Below are 19,075 nucleotides of genomic sequence, written 5' to 3' on the forward strand. Positions count from 1 at the left end.
CAGAGTACAACATGTACCCAACAAAGGGTCTCCATAACGCCTAACCCTGTGACGCCCGGGCCGACCCGAAATTTTTCACCCCGAAAAAAGCACAAGTCCCTCAGGGTACCAGAACAGCAGATCTGCATCCCCGGCGGACAACGGATTAACTGACCTGGGCCAGCGCGACCAGACCAGTCCCGTGCCCTAACCACACCGACATGCCCACTCCAGAAGAGGGGGTAGGTATGCGTGTTGATCTAAAACATGAAAAGAGGGCACCACCCAGACGGTCCCATTTGGACCGCGCTCAGTGGCCCACCCCAAGGGCGTGAGACCCCTCTACCTATGTTCTGATCTATTCCGTTAACATCCCCCAGATATGAACGAGAATTCATCGAGACAACCTAGTAAACTGGCGCTCGGAAGAGACAAAACTCCATCCCAGTTGCCCTATAAAAACGCTGTTTTAATAACGAGCAACCAAGGCGCACTTAGCCCCTGCGTGATTCTTAACAGAAACACCCCGAGCCAGCACTATGTACGCGTCGAGACCCAAACACATCAATGGATAGTCTAGCAAGACACCAAACATTGTTCTTCCAAGTCGCCTGGGAGAACGACATGGAGCCGTCGTGCTTCATGTTCCTTCCTCTTTTTATTTAAAAAAGAAAGAAACACAGACTGACATGAATCCCACGTGACGCAGCTGAGGGTAATTTTTTTTTATACATTTTTACATCCCACCACCCTCGCCACAGGGAGGAGACGGAAATCCCCAGAGAGACTTCCCACGCGAGCTGTATAGATTGAAAAGAATATATTGCAACATTGAGCTATGTAACACTTGGGTTAGGGCTCTCCGAGGAGGAGGCACTGAACCAATACACACACAATAATCGAATTGAATCGAATACACACACAATAGAGCAGAACTCCTTTTTGAAGTTCTACTCACCTTGACAATCTGAGGAGGAGGCTCTGAAACTCTGAGGAGGCTCCCTCACAGGGAAGGAGAGTCCGAACTCACAGAAGGCACTTCTCCCAGAGGAGGAGCTTCGTGAGGAGGAGCTCTGACAACTCCCTGAAACAGATCCATAACATGGACCTGAACAACCCACGGAAGTCTTACCAACAGAGACGCGCTCAGTGACGTACTCTATGGCGGGGGAATTTCCGCGGTGCACACGCCCAATCTTCCAGGGCGTGGGACCAGGAAACTCCCTCCCCCCCCCCCCCTCTTACCCTGTAACGTGCCGAACAGCAACGTGACAAGAACATTGAAGGACAGGAGGTTTTAACCCTTGACCAATCAGAAAAGGGGAGGAAAGGATTACCAGTTCACCCCTTTACGACCCCACACCCATGATACGATGTAATGACAAGTAGAGCATGACACAGTCATAGCCTGCTACATGAAGCATCGAACAGCCTCACATAGCTCATGTGCTAACCTGCTATCTGATTTTTACTAAGGAAAAAACACAGAACAGAGAGGGCTCCTTTAAGAGCCCCGGTACCAGACTTACACATGTGCTTCTGTGGGCCAAACCTAACCCAGTTGTAGATCACAAGACACACACAACCCTTCATCACAACAAAAAATGGCAAAAGTACACTCTTGCTACAGAGGAACGCCGTTTTTCATAACGAGAGAATACAGAATCCTCGATTATGTATTGGCCACAGGCCTTGCTAAGCACACATAAGTGACCAAACAATCTTTTCTTTAGGAAAAAATTGTTTCTCAAGCGGAAAGCACAACCCCAGCAATTAAGCTGAGGGTTACATCGTATCCCCACAAACACAGTGACACAATATATTGTAACCAACATGTCTGAGAGGAGGGGGGGAAGCCCCAGGGAAACCGGGGGGGACACCCCTCTTATCTTACCCTTGATACGACCAAGGCGAACAGGCACCTCTGTTAATGTGTGAACATACTGTTCATTGTCATCACAGGCTGAGAAAAAAATTCATTCCTCAATCACATGTCACTAAGCATAGCTTTACAGGTTTAATTAACCCTCTTAGCTGTGAGTTCACCCACGGTACAAGTACAACGTTTACATGAACACACATGTTCTCATCACAACCAAACCAGTTCATTTTTACACACGTAAAAACAACGCCGATTCACTACAGAGTGAAGCTATACCAGTGACAAGACAATTCACACACAACACGCATCGTATCCTCAATGTATTGCAGCAACACATGTTTTGGAAACATCGTTATTACAAAACATTTAGAAGGGAAGAAAAGAGGCTCCCAAATTAAATTATATGCTGCCGTTGACTCTCCCGACTCAGTTACTCAAACAGTATGACAAGGTAATTAATGTATATTTGTGGGGGGGGCAAAAGGCCACTATTTGGTCGGGCCAAAATGTATGCAGCAAAGGAAGATGGCGGCTTATCCCTGCCTAAGCTAGACTGGTATCACTACGCGTTCTCACTCTCCCAGCTCTCCAAATTGAATCACTCGACTGAGGAGGCACCTGCTTGGGTCAAGATGGAGGAGGAAATGGTATATCCCTCATCTCTGGAATCCTTCCTGACACAATCAGACAGACCTATACCTTTTAAGAACCCTCTAATGGCGTTTGCCAGGGAAACTTGGAATCAGTCGCACAGGCTGACTAGTGATAGCCCATATCTAACTACAAGAGCCTCTATATGGTATAATAAAAAACTAAAGATTGGTAAGAAATCAGTCATATGGGACGACTGGATTAAAAGGGGGATACATGTACTAGGTGATATAGCCGGGGAAGATGGGATATTACCTTTTGAGGATATTAGAAAGGACTTTGGTATAGATAATAAAAACTTCTATAAATTCCTACAGATTAGACATTGTATATCGTCATCAGTGGGAGGGCCAAAATGTGGCCCGATTACTGCAATTCAAGAAATATTTTATAAAGGATGGCGTAGGAAAGGCGGTGCGTCAAGATTCTATGATGTTATAAGGGAACACAATGCACCCAAGTTGGCGGTCTGAGGTTGAGCTGGGAGAACGATGTACGTGAGGATATTACTGAGGAAATATGGGAGAAGCTGGTGTCCAAATGGGGTAAATTCTCGCGGGAGGCACAATCACAACTTATCTTTTACAAAGTTTTAAACAGAAGCTATTGGACGCCTAGTAAACTGGCCAGACTAAAATTAAGGGACAGTGACATCTGCTGGAGATGTGAGAAGGAGACAGGCACTTTACTACATATGTTATACGAATGTGAGAAAGTCCGGAAAATGTGGGATCAAATTGTGATGTTCCTAAGTAAAGTTTTGAATGTAAAGGTTAATAACTCCCCAATGGCATGTGTTTTGGGTATAGTACCGAAAGAGATTAAACTGCCTAAATACCAGGGAATGTGGTATAGAATGGCCATGATATCAGAGTGTAGAATTGCCTTACGACATTGGAAATCACCCATTGATATTACTTTTAAAGAATGGATGGAACTAATGTTCCGGACAGCATCATATGAAAGGGTAACATATAGAGTCGCAGGGAGAGAGGATATCTTTGCTGAGGTATGGGACAGTTTTCTACGCCTGACTGAACGGTCTGGGGACGAATGATTAAGGTGGGGTTTCAGTATTATCAAAGATGAATGTGAAAAATGGGATCTGACCTGATGGTACCTATACTTTATATTGTATTATATATGTATATGCATAGATTGTATGTCCGGATGGTGTATCTATGGAATGGCCACTTTCTCTATCACACTCTCACATGCGCATATCTAGCCGCATACGCATGTCTAGGACACACATACTTGTATGTGTACATAACTGAATTACACACACTCATATGCACAAGGCTGAGATATACATGCCAGAGGCACACATACACGCATATACTCACTTGTAGGGAACAGGCATACACACACATACTTATACACATATTTGAAGCATAAGCTCTCACTTACACATATAGGGGATATACACATACATAGGGGACACACACATACATAGCTGAGACGCACATGCATATACACACCTGAGATATACACTCACACAGGTGGCAGAGACGCACATGGATACGAGACACACACAGAAGGTAGGATTACAGTCACGTACCTGAGAGATGCACACACACACATACTTACGTGAGACACGTACCCACATACACATATCTGAGACACACATTCATACATGTTCTCACGCACACCTACATATATTTGAGACGCATCCTCTCACATGCACTATGGAGAAAGATGGCATCCCGATAGAAGATGCAGCACATACCTGCTCGCAGGTAGATCGGTCTACATGTAACGTATGTGCATCAGGGATATATATGCACAATGTATAGTAATGTTTTTTTTGTTTGTAAGTGCTTTTTTAATTTCCATGTCAGTTGTTAATGTGTTTGTATGAGTCTTTTGTATGTTTTGTATGATGTTACGAAAAAGAAAAAGACAAATCTTGGATGTTGCATATTATGCTGTGGAAAGATGTCTTGTGAATATTGGAAAGATTTGTGCAAAAATATAAAAAAAAAAAAAAAAAAAAAAGGGAAGAAAAGAAGAAGTGTTTAAAGTCCGGTCGGGACTCCTACCTTCACCCAGAACGCAGGCCGAAAGAACCGCAACACTGGTTAACGAGACACCGAGTTGAACCCAGCACCTCCTCCGCCGGTGACGAGGGTATGTCCGCAACGCCACCCAGCCGCCGTTCTCCATGTTGACGAAGTCCTCGCTGGCACTGGCAACCGGGTGTAGGGTCGACTAACATCCTCTGTCAAAGATGACGTCGTAGTCAGAGTGTTTTAAGGCATGTTATAGTCACAGTATCGTATCAACAGTGTAGCATTAAGCTAACAGCCGTCCGACTGATAGCAACAAGCTAACGTTTACTAGCCTGGTAAACACAGCGAGCTAGCGCTGCAGCTAACAGCTGACTGGGTAACACAGTAGGCCACAACTAGCACGCCAGCTAAGCAGCTATCACCTGAACTGTACACAACGACATAACAAGCCACACTTCAGACAGGCCGCTGTCCAAGTCCCTCCCCATCCTAAGAGGGAAGAGAAAAAGAATGTCAAACACAGTTTTCAACGGTGATCCAGACATACAGCGGGGCCAGCACAATTCCCATTTCGGGCTGCAGCCGACTTTGAGCATGGAACTCCCGTTAAAGAAGATCCTATGCCCACATTTCCTCGTTAGGGTGTACTTTCACTTTTATGTGAAAGATGGGGCCTGCACGGGACAGAGAAGCATCCGCTTGTCCAGAGAATCCTGGGTTCACCAGGTCCTGGTCGCGGCCCACTAGATTGACCATCATGGGCGTCAGACCAAGATCCTCCGACCGCCGTTTAAGAAGCCGAGCAGAGGACCCCAGTCTGGAGTCGGCGTTTCGTAAAATTGTCAGCTAACCCCCACAGCATCAACAACAACCAGAGCTTGCAAGCAAAACAGTACATACCCCACCCTGGAAGCGACCGCTTTCTCACAACAGTCGGTGCTTCCCACAGTCCAGCTGTATGGCCGGAGGGCCAACCCATCCAGCCGCAGCAAGGAGGACTGTAGCTGGGGAGCATGTCAGCGGCGTGAGCTCCTAATACGAAAAAGCCGTTGAAGGTCAGAATGATCATCATCTTCCAGACACTCCAGTAACGAAGACAATATCGCCGTATTTTCTCGAAATAGTGAGAGAGAAAATAAAGATATGATGTCAACGTATCTTCCCGTTCTTTTGTTTTCCAACTTTCTTCTACTAACAACCTCGTCAAGTGGGGATCTACCGAAGGCACTTCCTTGTGGTGAAAGTGAAGAAGGAGGCGAGTAGGTGACCACACACCTGCTTATGAAGGTAAGCGGATGGGGGTGTGGCCAGACGAATGTTGGGATGTAAAGGTACATGGTGGAATTTTTTATTCAGTGCACGTGCACGAAGTGAAGTACAGTGCAGAATGATGCTGAGCGTAAGCCATAATGAAACAGAACCTTCTGTAGTGTTGTAGTGAAAGGGTTAACCTTTATGTAGTGTGGTAGTGAAAGGTTAACCTTCTGTAGTGTGGTAGTGAAAGGTTAACCTTCTGTAGTGTGGTAGTGAAAGGGTTATGTAGTGTGGTAGTGAAAGGTTAACCTTCTGTAGTGTGGTAGTGAAAGGGTTAACCTTTATGTAGTGTGGTAGTGAAAGGGTTAACCTTTATGTAGTGTGGTAGTGAAATAGTTAAAAAGGCATGCAATGTGATCAGCAACGTAGAACAGTATGAAGAGCCAACAATGCAGTCATGTGAATGTGGGCAGGAGAGTTGTCTGTCTGTGTCTGTCTATCTGGAGCCAGTCTCTCCAACTACAAGGTCATAGTGGATGAATTTAGCCACAGGCTGACAGCAGGCCAGGGATTTGATTTCTGGAATATTTTTAATTTTAATTGATTTCCATCATTGTCCATTCAAATAGATATCCAGTATAAAGTTAACATCTTTTTGAAAATAAAAGGGCGACACTACAGAGGTTTGCTCATGAGCCGTCGAGTCTTATGGGAGGTGTCAATGAACTCTGTACACACTACTACTTTCATTGGTCTAGGTCTAGGAGGTTAACCAGGCCCCATGCTTCAAGTGTGTACTAATGTGATAGTGTACTAGTGTAATACTGTGGAATAGTGTACTAGTGTGTAATAGTGTAATAATGTAGTAGTGTGTAATAGTGTAATAATGTAATGGTGTATAATAGTGTAATATTGTAGTAGTGTGTAATAGTGTAATAATGTAATGGTGTATAATAGTGTAATATTGTAGTACTGTGTAATAGTGTAATGGTGTATAATAGTGTGTAATAGTGTACACATCCTATTTGGAACAGTTTAGAAAGCCAGAAGGACCCATGATATTGATTAGGGTTTGCACTCTTAGCTTCATAGTTATAATCACTCCTAAACTGAGGACTGGGTCATAACATACTGTATACAAAGAGCGATGGGCAACATACTGTATTAAAGCAAAGCAACTAAACAATTTTTTCATACATAGATTTTTAAAATGAAGAAACATGGGCGGCTAAGTGGCGCAGTGGGCAAGGCGCTCGCCACTAGTGCAGGAGATGCTGGGTTCGAGCCCAGCTCTCGGCATTGCTACCAGCTTGGCTGGTCGTTCATACTAACACAATTGGCAGTGTTAGGGGTGGGAAAGCTGGTGGGTGGGTCCTGGTCGTTGTAAACAGCGACTCCTACAGTTCGGTCGGGGGGCCTGCTCAGCGAGGAAAGGATCTAAGGGGGGTAGTGTGATCCTTCCATACGTTACACCCTCTCAGTGAGAGTCCGCGCTGCCAGGTGAAAAGAAGCGGTTGATTGGCTACACATGTGTCGGAGGAAGCACGTGATAGCCTCCACTCTCCCAGACCGACTGTGGGGGGTAAGTGCGCAGCGACCAGGAAGGGGATTGGGAATTGGCATAACGACTAACATTGGGATGGGAGAAAAACGGAGGAAAAAGGAGGGGGAAAAAGATAAAAAATAAAATAAAAATGAAATGAAGAAACATGTATTACTTTTTAATGATTTTTGTCCAATGACCCCAAGTGATGGTACTGGATTAGATTCATACTCTTTTGTCAATATTTTGACAGAAGAGTATGTTTTGCTCTCTGAATTTGTATTGGCAATTAAAAGGTATTATCTTTGCATCCCTAAACATACACTCTTGTTCCTCGAACCCATAAGTGTTCTCATATAGTGATAAATGTTCTCTTAAAGTTTGCAAATGTTTAATTGGAGTCAAAACGGTCACTGCTGTGCCGCTGGTGATTAATTTACTCCAAGCAACGAACGCACTGATCTCCCTTCAAAGGGGAGAAGCCTCCTCAAGTTTTCCTTCGTAAATATATCGCCCATATTCCCATGTCTCCTTTCTCTTACTTACCCGAATATATCTTGGGAGATGTGAGGAAACGCCTTCGGTAATAGGCAGAGAGTCTGGCAGGCGGCCTGATTGTGTGGGACGTTTCTTTTCAATCAACTATATTTACTGTGGCAGGTTCAGCAGGTAATGGAATGCTTCCAGACTGTTAAATGTCTTAGTAGTGGCGTTCAGGTCTGTTACTTTTACAAACCTGTGCCAATGAAATTACTTTAATGGGCTCTCAGGTAAGAGACTCCTCAAAACATGCTTTTTGAACAATGTTTCCGTCGGCATGGAGATATTTTGAGTGTTCATTTTCATTGTGATGTCAAATGAAGTTACGGTCCTATATATGGACTACGGACTAACGTATATCATGCCAGTTAGGGTACCTTGTGTATACAGTTTACTTTTACTCTTACTCATTGTAAGATTCTGATCAAACTGGCCAGTATCACGTCTTCGTCTGTTTGGCTCTCCATCCAATTCCTCTGCGTTGTGTACTTTTAATGGTCCTGACGTCTCCGATACCGGTTGATAAGATCCTTATCTCCCCCGTTAGTGCAATCCATAAACCATAATAATTCTCCACCTCCGTAAGAATTCGACACTTCGACACCGTGAGATACCTTATGAGGAAAAGCGTTGTTTTATTGCTATAAACAGAACCTCATAATCAGATGTTGTCAGATGTTATCAAATTGTATCGTCCTTGAAGAGTCTATTCTAATGATCTTTCGGTGTGTTCGTCTATCGTCCTTTTGTTATTCAGTCCAATAGTGTTCAGGCCTGTTCGTTAGCCTGAACCCTCCTCGTGTTAGCCGAAGCTAATGATGTCGTGGCATTCTTCCCCCCCCCCTCCCCCCCCCCCCTCTCTCGTGATAAGAGGAGAGAGAGTCCTCTGTGTGATCTCAGTCCTACTCGCTCTCGGTCAGATTCTAGTCTGCCTTACACCCGGAAACACCGTTCGACTCATAGATCCTCGCCGTAGAAACGATAGCCACGCCCCTCTTCTGGTTGTCAGGGCGACGCGCTGTCATGACAACCGCGTTTAACCTTTACACACACTTCAAAACGTTTCTCTACTGTTGCATTAAAGAGGTCACTCCTCTCCCTCGCTCTGGGCCTACAGTACACTCGCTCTTATCTGTGTTCTTCCAAGGAATGCAAAACAAAACACCCTCGCTGGCAGTGTATTCAATCCACTGGTCACCGTTCTATCACCGTCTTTCATGCACATTTCGATCTACCATTTTAGCTGTGGTCCCCCCAATCTATACATCACATACATTGAAAAAGCACCCCAAATCCTTCATTCCCCCCTTTGATTCTTAATCAACCTTCAGAATCAATAGACTCCTTGGTTTTTCAATTAATTATACCCAAAAATAGACTCATAACAATGAGGGCCCCGCCGTCTGCTGTTTTGCCTTGTTGTTTTCCATTACCCGCATCACACTCAAACCAGAAAGGATAAACAACGGTCATGGAGGAGAGAGAGAGAGAGACAGAGAAAAACACAGATTGCAACTTTCCAGACGACACCCCTAAACCCTTCGGCCCCCCTATTAGGTACCCCACGTCCATATCAGAGCGCTCCCTTCCCTCTTACAGTACACCTCCCATCTTGGGCCGGTCCCGTCTTCTAGGGCAAGGGCCCCTTTCAGTGACGGCTCCTTTCCTGAGCTGGTCCCCCTCCCAGGGCGCGGTCCCCTAGGCAAAAATGTCTCCCCTGGTCTGCTACTGCTCAGTGTCTCTGGCTGTCCTCTCCACATCTGCTCCTCCACCGCCGCCGTCTCCTCTCTCTCGTCGTGGATGATCTGTGTTCGTCGGTGCCTGGCCCCTGCGGCTTCCTCCTCCTCCAGTCTGTCTCCTGGTCATCTCCATCGCTGTTGGTGTCATTCCCCCCTTGAAAGCAGAAACACAACACCGGCAGTCGTCTGTACATTCGACTTCCCTTGTTTTGCTATTAGTCTACCACCTTCTCCACACCTATTATCCATCTTACAGGGCGGTTCCCTGTTTGTTGTCTTCCGGCGTGACACTTGCAGTTTCCGATACCCACTCCGCGCAACTCTTCATCCCAGTTTGACCCCCAGCGCGCGCCAGTTCTTCTGGTGACGTGTCTTCTGAAGACCCTGCCTATCTATTAGGTGTGAGAAGGCCCCACTGGAATTCAACCTCCCTCTTTATTCCATAATTAACCCATTCAAATAACTGCACCATCTTTCTGTGCAATTCTTATTTAATCCATTGTATAATTAAACTCTATCTAATATTATTATTATTATAATAATAATCCACTCTCTGTGCTAAATATTCCCCTATGGGTAATGAAAACTCCCCAGCATTACCCCCCTCCGCCACTAGGTGGCGACCTACTCCTCCTCGATGGTGTTTTAGTTGACGTGTCACTTCCTGGTTCTTTATCTGTTGTTATCTCCTCGTGGCTCCTTTTTGCGGCCATCTTGTCTCGCTCCTAATGGCTACTCAAACAAACAAACGCTGCCCTCCTTTTTCAAGGCCTAACAACAAAACAAACTGTTTCTTAGAGTCTCGTCGGCCAAACAGGTCATAATGATGTCTGCAGGTCACATGACAATAGATGATCTACTAACATGCAAGTACTGAACAGGTCAAAAATAGACTGAATGCCAAATGACGGTAGGTCTGAAAAACGTAGGTAGATTCTCCCGACTCACAGTCCCGCGTTCCCGCCTCTTGCGAGGAAAACAACCCTTATATTACAGACCAACAAAAATGGAATTAACCCCTTAGAACACTGCCTTCCTTCACTGGCCCGTTTGTTTTTCATTCCCTGTAGATAAAACCCATCTTGGTTTTTCAAAACACCATGGCTCTCTGCTCATATTATTACAGCTGGCTTCTCTGTCGCTACTTATTTACGGATGCACTATCTTCGTTCGTTTTTATTTGGCTTAAAAGATCAAAACAACCATGTGTGCACAGTGAACTCACATCTTTCTCCGGAGCGTTGTTTCTCCTACAGCGCTGGTCCGCCTCATGACCGCTCGACTCGACGCTCTCTCCCAGGGCTGGCCGGCCTTGCTTCGATCATGATTCTCCCACACATTGATGACTGTTGTCCACTGTCGCCCCATTATTGAAAAAGTCTTTATCCGTTGTTCTTATCTCTTGCAAATCCGGCTGTCATCAACAACCAACTGTTCCCGTTGTTTTAATCTCTTGCAAATCCGGGTCACGGCACCAACTGTAAGATTCTGATCAAACTGGCCAGTATCACGTCTTCGTCTGTTTGGCTCTCCATCCAATTCCTCTGCGTTGTGTACTTTTAATGGTCCTGACGTCTCCGATACCGGTTGATAAGATCCTTATCTCCCCCGTTAGTGCAATCCATAAACCATAATAATTCTCCACCTCCGTAAGAATTCGACACTTCGACACCGTGAGATACCTTATGAGGAAAAGCGTTGTTTTATTGCTATAAACAGAACCTCATAATCAGATGTTGTCAGATGTTATCAAATTGTATCGTCCTTGAAGAGTCTATTCTAATGATCTTTCGGTGTGTTCATCTATCGTCCTTTTGTTATTCAGTCCAATAGTGTTCAGGCCTGTTCGTTAGCCTGAACCCTCCTCGTGTTAGCCGAAGCTAATGATGTCGTGGCATTAGAACTTCTTTTATATCCTATATTTATTGTAATGTATAACTGATGGGGCATACAGACTTTGTTTACACTGGGTTTCCCCCCCCTCATATTTCTATATTCAAGAGTTATATTATATTGTTCACAATATTTATTTTTCTCATATTTTTATATTCTGATCAAATTATATTGCTACAATACATGTCTACAATTACCCTGCCCCTCCCCCATGCTGCAATGATGCCCACATTTCTCCAAGGGGTTCAATAAAGGAATATCTTATCTTATATAAATTTTTGTTGGTAGGGAAATAAAGTTTTATTTGTATCCTTATTGGTGCATCAATGATTGGATTACTTCTGAATTACTTCAGAACACTTACACTTACAATAACTTGCTGAAGAGGGCAAGAAAGATCATGGCCGACCCCTCCCACCCTGGACACAGCCTCTTCACCCTGCTCCCCTCTGGGAGAAGGCTGAGGTTCCCAAAGGCTGTGAAAGCTCGTCACAGACTGAGCTTCTTCCCCTCAGCCGCCAGGCTGATCAATGCCTCAGGCCCCCTCCCCCCCTCCGCCCCCAAGTGACACTGGCACAATGACACTGCACAGCACTGGTCTTTACTGGAACTCTGCACTTTACACTTTATATATATATATGTATTTAAATTATTAATCCTCCACTGCACTGTTTTTGTCCTGTGTGTTGTTGTTGTTACTGTGAACAAAATAATGAAAAAAATGCATACACTGTAATGCCGCAATAATTACCAATGTGTTTTTACACAAATGGCTTAATAAAGGAATCTGAATCTGAACATACTATAAAGTTATAGTATAGTATTAATAATATAAATTATAGTTATAGTTATATGGTATTTGGTGAACACCTTTGTGACCACTAGTGCATCCTTTTTTTATACTATGATTGGCCGCAGTGGGAGTCCAACCCTAACGCCGGCATTGTTAGTGCCTAACCAACGGGTATGTTTTTTTACCACATTTGATGTGATTTATTTTTATTTTTAGTTGACACAGCTGGACATTTTGACAGCCTTGTGCTTTTCTGCGTTATTGAAAGTAGCACATTGTTGGAGCCAAAACGGAGCTCACAGGTCCCTGCCCCACTGCGCTTCCAGGAAAGCTTTTTGCCATTTATTTTTAGCCCAGGCATAACATTGAATACAGGCTAGTTCCAAGTGGTTCGACACATTCATTCGATTGTGTCGATGAGCGACATGCAATTTTTCAGCAGCTCCGAGGACAGATTTAGGATAATTAACATTATGTATTGTCGCAGTGAAAGGGTTAACCTTTTGGTAGTGTGGTTGTGAAAGGGTTAACCGTGGCATAATTGCATATCTGGTACAGAATGAATGAATGAAAACTTTATTTAACAGATTGCAGATATAATACAGTACGGCTCAATACACAATTGTTAAGAGAAAAAAAGTTAATATTTTTGCATTCAAATGAATAGACCTACCGTACTTTTCGCACTATAAGCCGCACCTGACTATAAGCCGCAGCAGCTAAATTGAATGATGTGTACATATATAAGCCGCAGGTGTTTTAATGTTTAATTACCATATGTAATTAGCATTGGGACACAATTAGGGCTGTCTTAAATGCTTCGAAGCTTCGAACGTTCGATTCGATGGCACAAGCTTCGAACATTAAAAAAAAATCGAAGTTTAAAAAAAAAAAAAAAAAATTCAAAACAAAAAAATTTCATTTTTTTTTTTTACTTCGATTTGTGTGTGTGTGTGTGTGTGTGTGTGTGTGTGTGTGTGTGTGTGTGTGTGTGTGTGTGTGTGTGTGTGTGTGTGTGTGTGTGTGTGTGTGTGTGTGTGTGTGTGTGTGTGTGTGTGTGTGTGTGTGTGTGTGTGTGTGTGTGTGTGTGTGTGTGTGTGTGTGTGTGTGTGTGTGTGTGTGAACTACCCATCCCAGTTAGGACAGCCGAATCCCGTCCAATCTTTCGCCGTCGACTAAAGACTCACTTCTTCAACCATTATCTGAAATGATAAAAAAAAAAAAAAAAAATCTAACCGTGACTAACCTTACTGTCATGCACTTGTCCTAATAAACTAACCTACACTGTAACACGCAACACTTTGATGAACATTGTTACTCAGCTGATATAGTTGTACCCTTCTTGCTGTCTTGTCGTACAGAACTTGTAAGTCGCTTTGGATAAAAGCGTCAGCTAAATGACTAAATGTAAGTGTGTGTGTGTGTGTGTGTGTGTGTAGGTGTGTGTGTGTGTGTGTGCGCGCACCTTGTAGAATTCCACACATAAGAAAGAAAGATACTGGGATGAATAAACAAAATAGGAAATAAAATGTAGAAATGCATGCAATACATAAATAAATATGAATCTCCATATATGAAATATAACATTTAGATAAGGTGCTACTGAGATGTTTTGGTGAGTTCTTTGTTTTTTTGTGGAAGTTGCCCTTCTTAAAAATGCATGAACATTCACTGATAATTGGTCTGTAGTGGAGTCTACAAGGTCTACATTGCCGGACCATGTAGAATCCGGACCTTGTAGACTGACATAATTCTGTGCATAGTTTAGTCTACACAGGCCATATTTCAAATAATCAAAATCTTACTTAATTCATCTTAAACATTCTTGATTTGGGGGATTGGTAGTTCCCATGAAATCTGAAGTTGTTCAAACGACAACAGCGATCCACCTTGAATTAAATCACACAGCCGAGTGAAACCTTGTTGGATGCGTCAGTCACGAAAGGGGCTACTTAATTAATTAATCCAACCCACTTTATTTATAGAGCACATTTAAAAACAACAACGTTTACGAAAGTGCTGTACAAGTCCCACAACATAAGATAAAAAAAAAAATAAAAAAATTAAAAAAATATATATATAAAAAAAAAAAAAAAAAAATTTCGAAGCTTCGAATTAAAATCGAAGCTCGGCCCCGAAGCTTCGATTGCCAAAAAAAGCTTCGAAGGTCAGCCCTAGACAATACTGTCGGACAAATAACAAGAATTAACTCATTTACAAGTTGTATTAAGTTTAGCAAATAAGGGAACAGATAAATAACATTTCAATGCAGTCAAAAAAGCAATATTTAGATTTTTACATTTTTGGGTTTGGTCACGTCGAGTCACATATAAGCCGCACCGTTATATAAGCCGCAGGGTTGAAAAATGGGGGAAAAAGCCGCGGCTTATAGTCCGAAAAGTACGGTATGTTATATATTTTGTTGAGTTGTGTAACTTACATTATCCCATATGTTTCCATCAATGTTCAAACCCTGAGAAATCTCTAAGTTCAATCAAGAACATGGAGCGTGTTTTGTGGTTTTCGTCTTCTTCTTCTTTTACTTTCTGACAGACTAGATGTTGTATCGTGTGGTCGCCTGTCAATGGCGTCACTTACCCTTTAACCCTTTCCTAACCTACCTCACAATGTGACGAACTGCCGTGCCTCCGATATCACGTTGTGGTTGGCCGATTGGCTCTTTAACTCATTGCACGCCAAAAACGAGTATTCTCGTTTTTCAAAGCCAACCGTTGGCTGACAGTCCGTCTGACCTTCTTGTGTGAGCTCTGTGTGAATTGGAATTGAAATGATAGGTGGCAGTATCGCCTACCTTTTGAACTGGGCTAGTTTACTGTGGGAAAGGGGGTTGCTCACTCACTGCTGGCTCACTCACTGCTGGCTACCACTAGCCTACGGACTGTCTATGCAATGTGGAGCGAACTATTGGAGATTATTATGAAGAGGACAAAACAATCACACTTATGGATGATAAGGTGCGTTTTCACCAGACTACATTGGACTCAGCACTTCTGGTAAATCATAAAAATACTATAGTCGAACCGGCCGAGCATGTAACATCTGTTCACCGTTCCGTGGTAGTCGCCGACACTAGAGTTGAGAGCACTCCAGACTAGGGCCAACTAACGTTCGGCAATGGCGATCACCTAGATGAGCGAACTATTGGAGATTATTATGAAGAGAACAAGCGGTGACGATCCATCCATAGCATAAGGTGCGTTTTCACCAGACTATGTTGGATTCTAGTATTTTCAAACAGGCTGTTTGGATGTAACGATAACGTTATCAGTTGGGCGCTGCCAGGGCCAACTAACGTTATTTATTGTTCCGACCCAAGACACTTCGGAGCAAGAGTGGACAGGGTTTTGGTGGACCTGCTGACAAAGGTAGCGTCTATTTTACCGAACCCCATCATAAAACATGCCTTTGTAATGATCCCAGAGAAAAGATTACGCTAAGGGACCCCCCCCCCCCCATGGTTTGAGAATCATTCCAATATGGTCATGTTACCTTTGACCTGGAAATAATATAGGTGGCAGGCGAGCAACCCGCATGAAATGCGCATATGCGCACAAAACACGTCATATCTCGTGTTCCAGGAAACGGAACTGGATTCTTTTGAAACGGGACGGTTTTTAGCATGGGATAGTGCAGGAACGAAGGTATGTAGAACTAAACGTTTTTTCCCTTGTTGGAGCATACATATTTCCTTTCAAATGAGCCATACTATTGTCTCCATAGCTATAATATAGAATACATGATGGGTCTGCAAACATCGTGAAAATTGTCAAAAAACGCTGGCACCAGGGAGTACAGATGGAAAAACAGCTTGGCAGTTAAGGGCAGTTAAGGGCATGATCAGTGCTTAAGATATTCCTTTATTGATCCCTTTGGGGAAATTCGATTGATTGACGACTCCTTTTTAGAGGAAGTAACTTCTTAATAATTAGTTTTATTATTTATTTATTTGTATTTTATTTTAGTGGAAGTAGCTATCGTTTAATTTTCCATTCAAGAAATAACATTGTTATAAACTACCATATCTATGTAATGGACCCTACTGCTTAGACTAATCCCTAACTAGCTACATATCCCGGAGTATGCTACTAACGGCGCTAGCATTTTCCATTCACTTACATGAAACGATTAGCTTTGCTGTGCTAACACTTTTGAGCTACTAACTCTGTAATTAATAGAGATTTTGGTGATGCATCAAACCATATCTGGCTAATATGAATTCTCAATCTAGCTAAAAGCAAAGAAAAGTGCAGTGCATTTTAACAATGTAGACAACAGCTGTAAAAAAAACTGAGCCTTGGCACACCTAAATGCAACAACCATAATTAATGTTATTACTTAAACATGCGTTGACCCTTGAAGGATGTCAAGGTTTTTCAAAGTGTATAAAGTGTATAATGTTTAATGCATGGCTATAGCCATCTCGGAGAAGGAAGACAACAGATGTGGTGGAGGAGGCGGTCAGAGAGTCAGTGTGGGAGCAGCGAGCAGGGTGTGTGCTCCAAGGTCATTCGTCATCTTGATAAGCATTGAAAGTGTAGACAGACAGAGAGACATCAATTTATGTTTAGTGTGTGGAAGGTGAACAGCAGTTGTCATGACAGCGCGTCACATAGCGACAAGAAGAGAGGCCGGGCCTGTCGTTGCTATGGCGAGAATATAGAAAAGTAAGTTTCTTCCGGGTGTAAGCCAGAATGAGAAACGAACCACACAGAAGAGCGCACGCGTTGATCAGAGACTTTCATCCCTCTCCACCCTCGCTGGGTGGGGGAGGGGAGTGACACATCATCACTAGCTTCGGCTAACAGGAAATAATGGTTTGGCTAACAACGAGGCCCGAACCATTGGAAGAGACGATGGAGAAGAGACTTAAGACTAAACAATGACAATACGAGATGGGTAACATCTGATACGAGGCTTTTGTTTATGTAATAAACAACGTTTTCCAAGAAAGGTAACACGTCTGACGGTGCTGAATTATTATGATTACGGATTGCATTAAAGGGAAATGACCACGATGTACAGCCGGTATGAGAAGATCCAGAGATAAACACAACGCAGAAACTACACGAGCCAACAGAGGAAGAGGTGATACTGGCTGATTGTGATCAGATCTTACACCCTGCTGTAAACATGTCAAAATGACCGCTGTGAAAAATCGATCTATTATCAGGCATGCGCCGATCAAATACCCAGTATCGGTATTGGGCCGATACTAGCTCAATCTGATGGAGCATGATTCAGACAAAGGAAAACATGCCCAGCTTTCACCCCAAGAATGGATCTGAGGCCCCGTTTAGACGGAAACGCTAGCAGGTGAATCCGCAAATTTTTTTTTCAGATGTGCCTTTCGTTTATACGGAAACAGCGTTTTTACGGGGTGAAACCGTAAAAAAGTGAGACCACCTTCCAGGGTGGAATTCCTAGAAATGGTAAACCTTTGCGCTCTCATCTAAACTGTCAAACCGCATAAAACGATGACGAAAGGGTCGTCAAGGCTCTCGTCGCGCCTACTGCTTACATCACAGGCATGCGCCAGTAGCCTAGAAGCGTAAACAAAGCATGTCTGATTCTATCCATGGCGATCACCTGAAGGCTACATTGGCAGTACTTGAATACACAATAATCTGTCCTGTGGCTATCACAACTATTATGACTGGACCCACTGTCTGTGAGTGACTCTGCTTTGGTCCAATCACATTCCCCACCCACACTCTGCGAATCAGAGGCAGAGTAGGGCGGGTGTTCACAGCACGTCATGTGACATATGCGCCAATCGTGTGACAGCGGGGCTCCGTTGTCTCGAGTTGTTACAGCCTCGTCTGCACGGAGAATTCCACCCCAAAACACTAGTCTAAACGCAAAATTAAAAGTGAGACCGCAAGACGACTTTTGCGGTTTCTGTTCAGACTCTTTCCGTCTAAACGTAGCCTGATTCAGCTTGATGAGATATTAGTCAAACGTTTGAGATTTGTATTATATAGCAACAAGATTTTAGCACCAATTAAGTCTCTCCCCCTCCTTCTCCTGTCTATGGTGGCTATGTTCACACTGCAAGCTTTAGTGCTCAATTCTTATTCATTGCTTTTGTTTGGCTGTCCACATTCTTTTTTAAATGTGGCAGATTCCAGTGTGAACTGGCGACGCTCCTGAACTGACCCACATGCGCAAATGAACAATAATGATGATGGACGTAAACATCGAAGGACATTGAAGTCAAAGTTTATGGTTTAATCAAGTCAGACCTGTATCTGATTTAGGACCACATTATGAAAGTGGCCCAAATCAGAATTGAAAATATCAGATTCCATGTGATTTGTGTTGTTCACACTGTTCTGAGTCACATACAGTATGAGCAAAAAATGTATCCGATTTGGGCCACTTTCACCTGCAGTGTGAGCTACTCACCACATTAGCTTGTTTGCTAACTATCTAACAAAGCTAACTGTTGCACATACAGTAGCTACAGTTAATGTTTTTAAAATGTGCAAGGTAAAATAAACCTACTTCTTAATATATAGCTTGGGTTGGTTTTATTGCTTTTAGATTGATCATAATGGTGATATGCTGGCTCTCGCTGCCCATCTATCTACACATTGGGTTGTGGTGGCCATTGGGAGGGCATTGTCAATACCTGGAGCTCACATTTGAACCATTTCCTCCTGGACCCACACCCCTTACCCTAAACCGGGTTTGTATCCTACCCACAAACACACACACACATGATGATCTTTTTATTTGACCCGTATGAGTAGCATAGATGTTTGGCAA

General features: G+C 43.4%; 1 protein-coding gene across 1 annotated transcript in view; it reads left to right on the plus strand.

Annotated features, from left to right (window-relative positions):
* Positions 1-19,075, plus strand: part of kif16bb (kinesin family member 16Bb) — a gene marked incomplete at both ends in the record, with an annotated part of 181,183 nt that overhangs the window by 95,839 nt on the left and 66,269 nt on the right. The window lies entirely within an intron of this gene.

Source organism: Notolepis coatsorum (assembly GCF_963971535.1).
Source record: "Notolepis coatsorum genome assembly, chromosome: 9".
NCBI lineage: Eukaryota > Metazoa > Chordata > Actinopteri > Aulopiformes > Paralepididae > Notolepis > Notolepis coatsorum.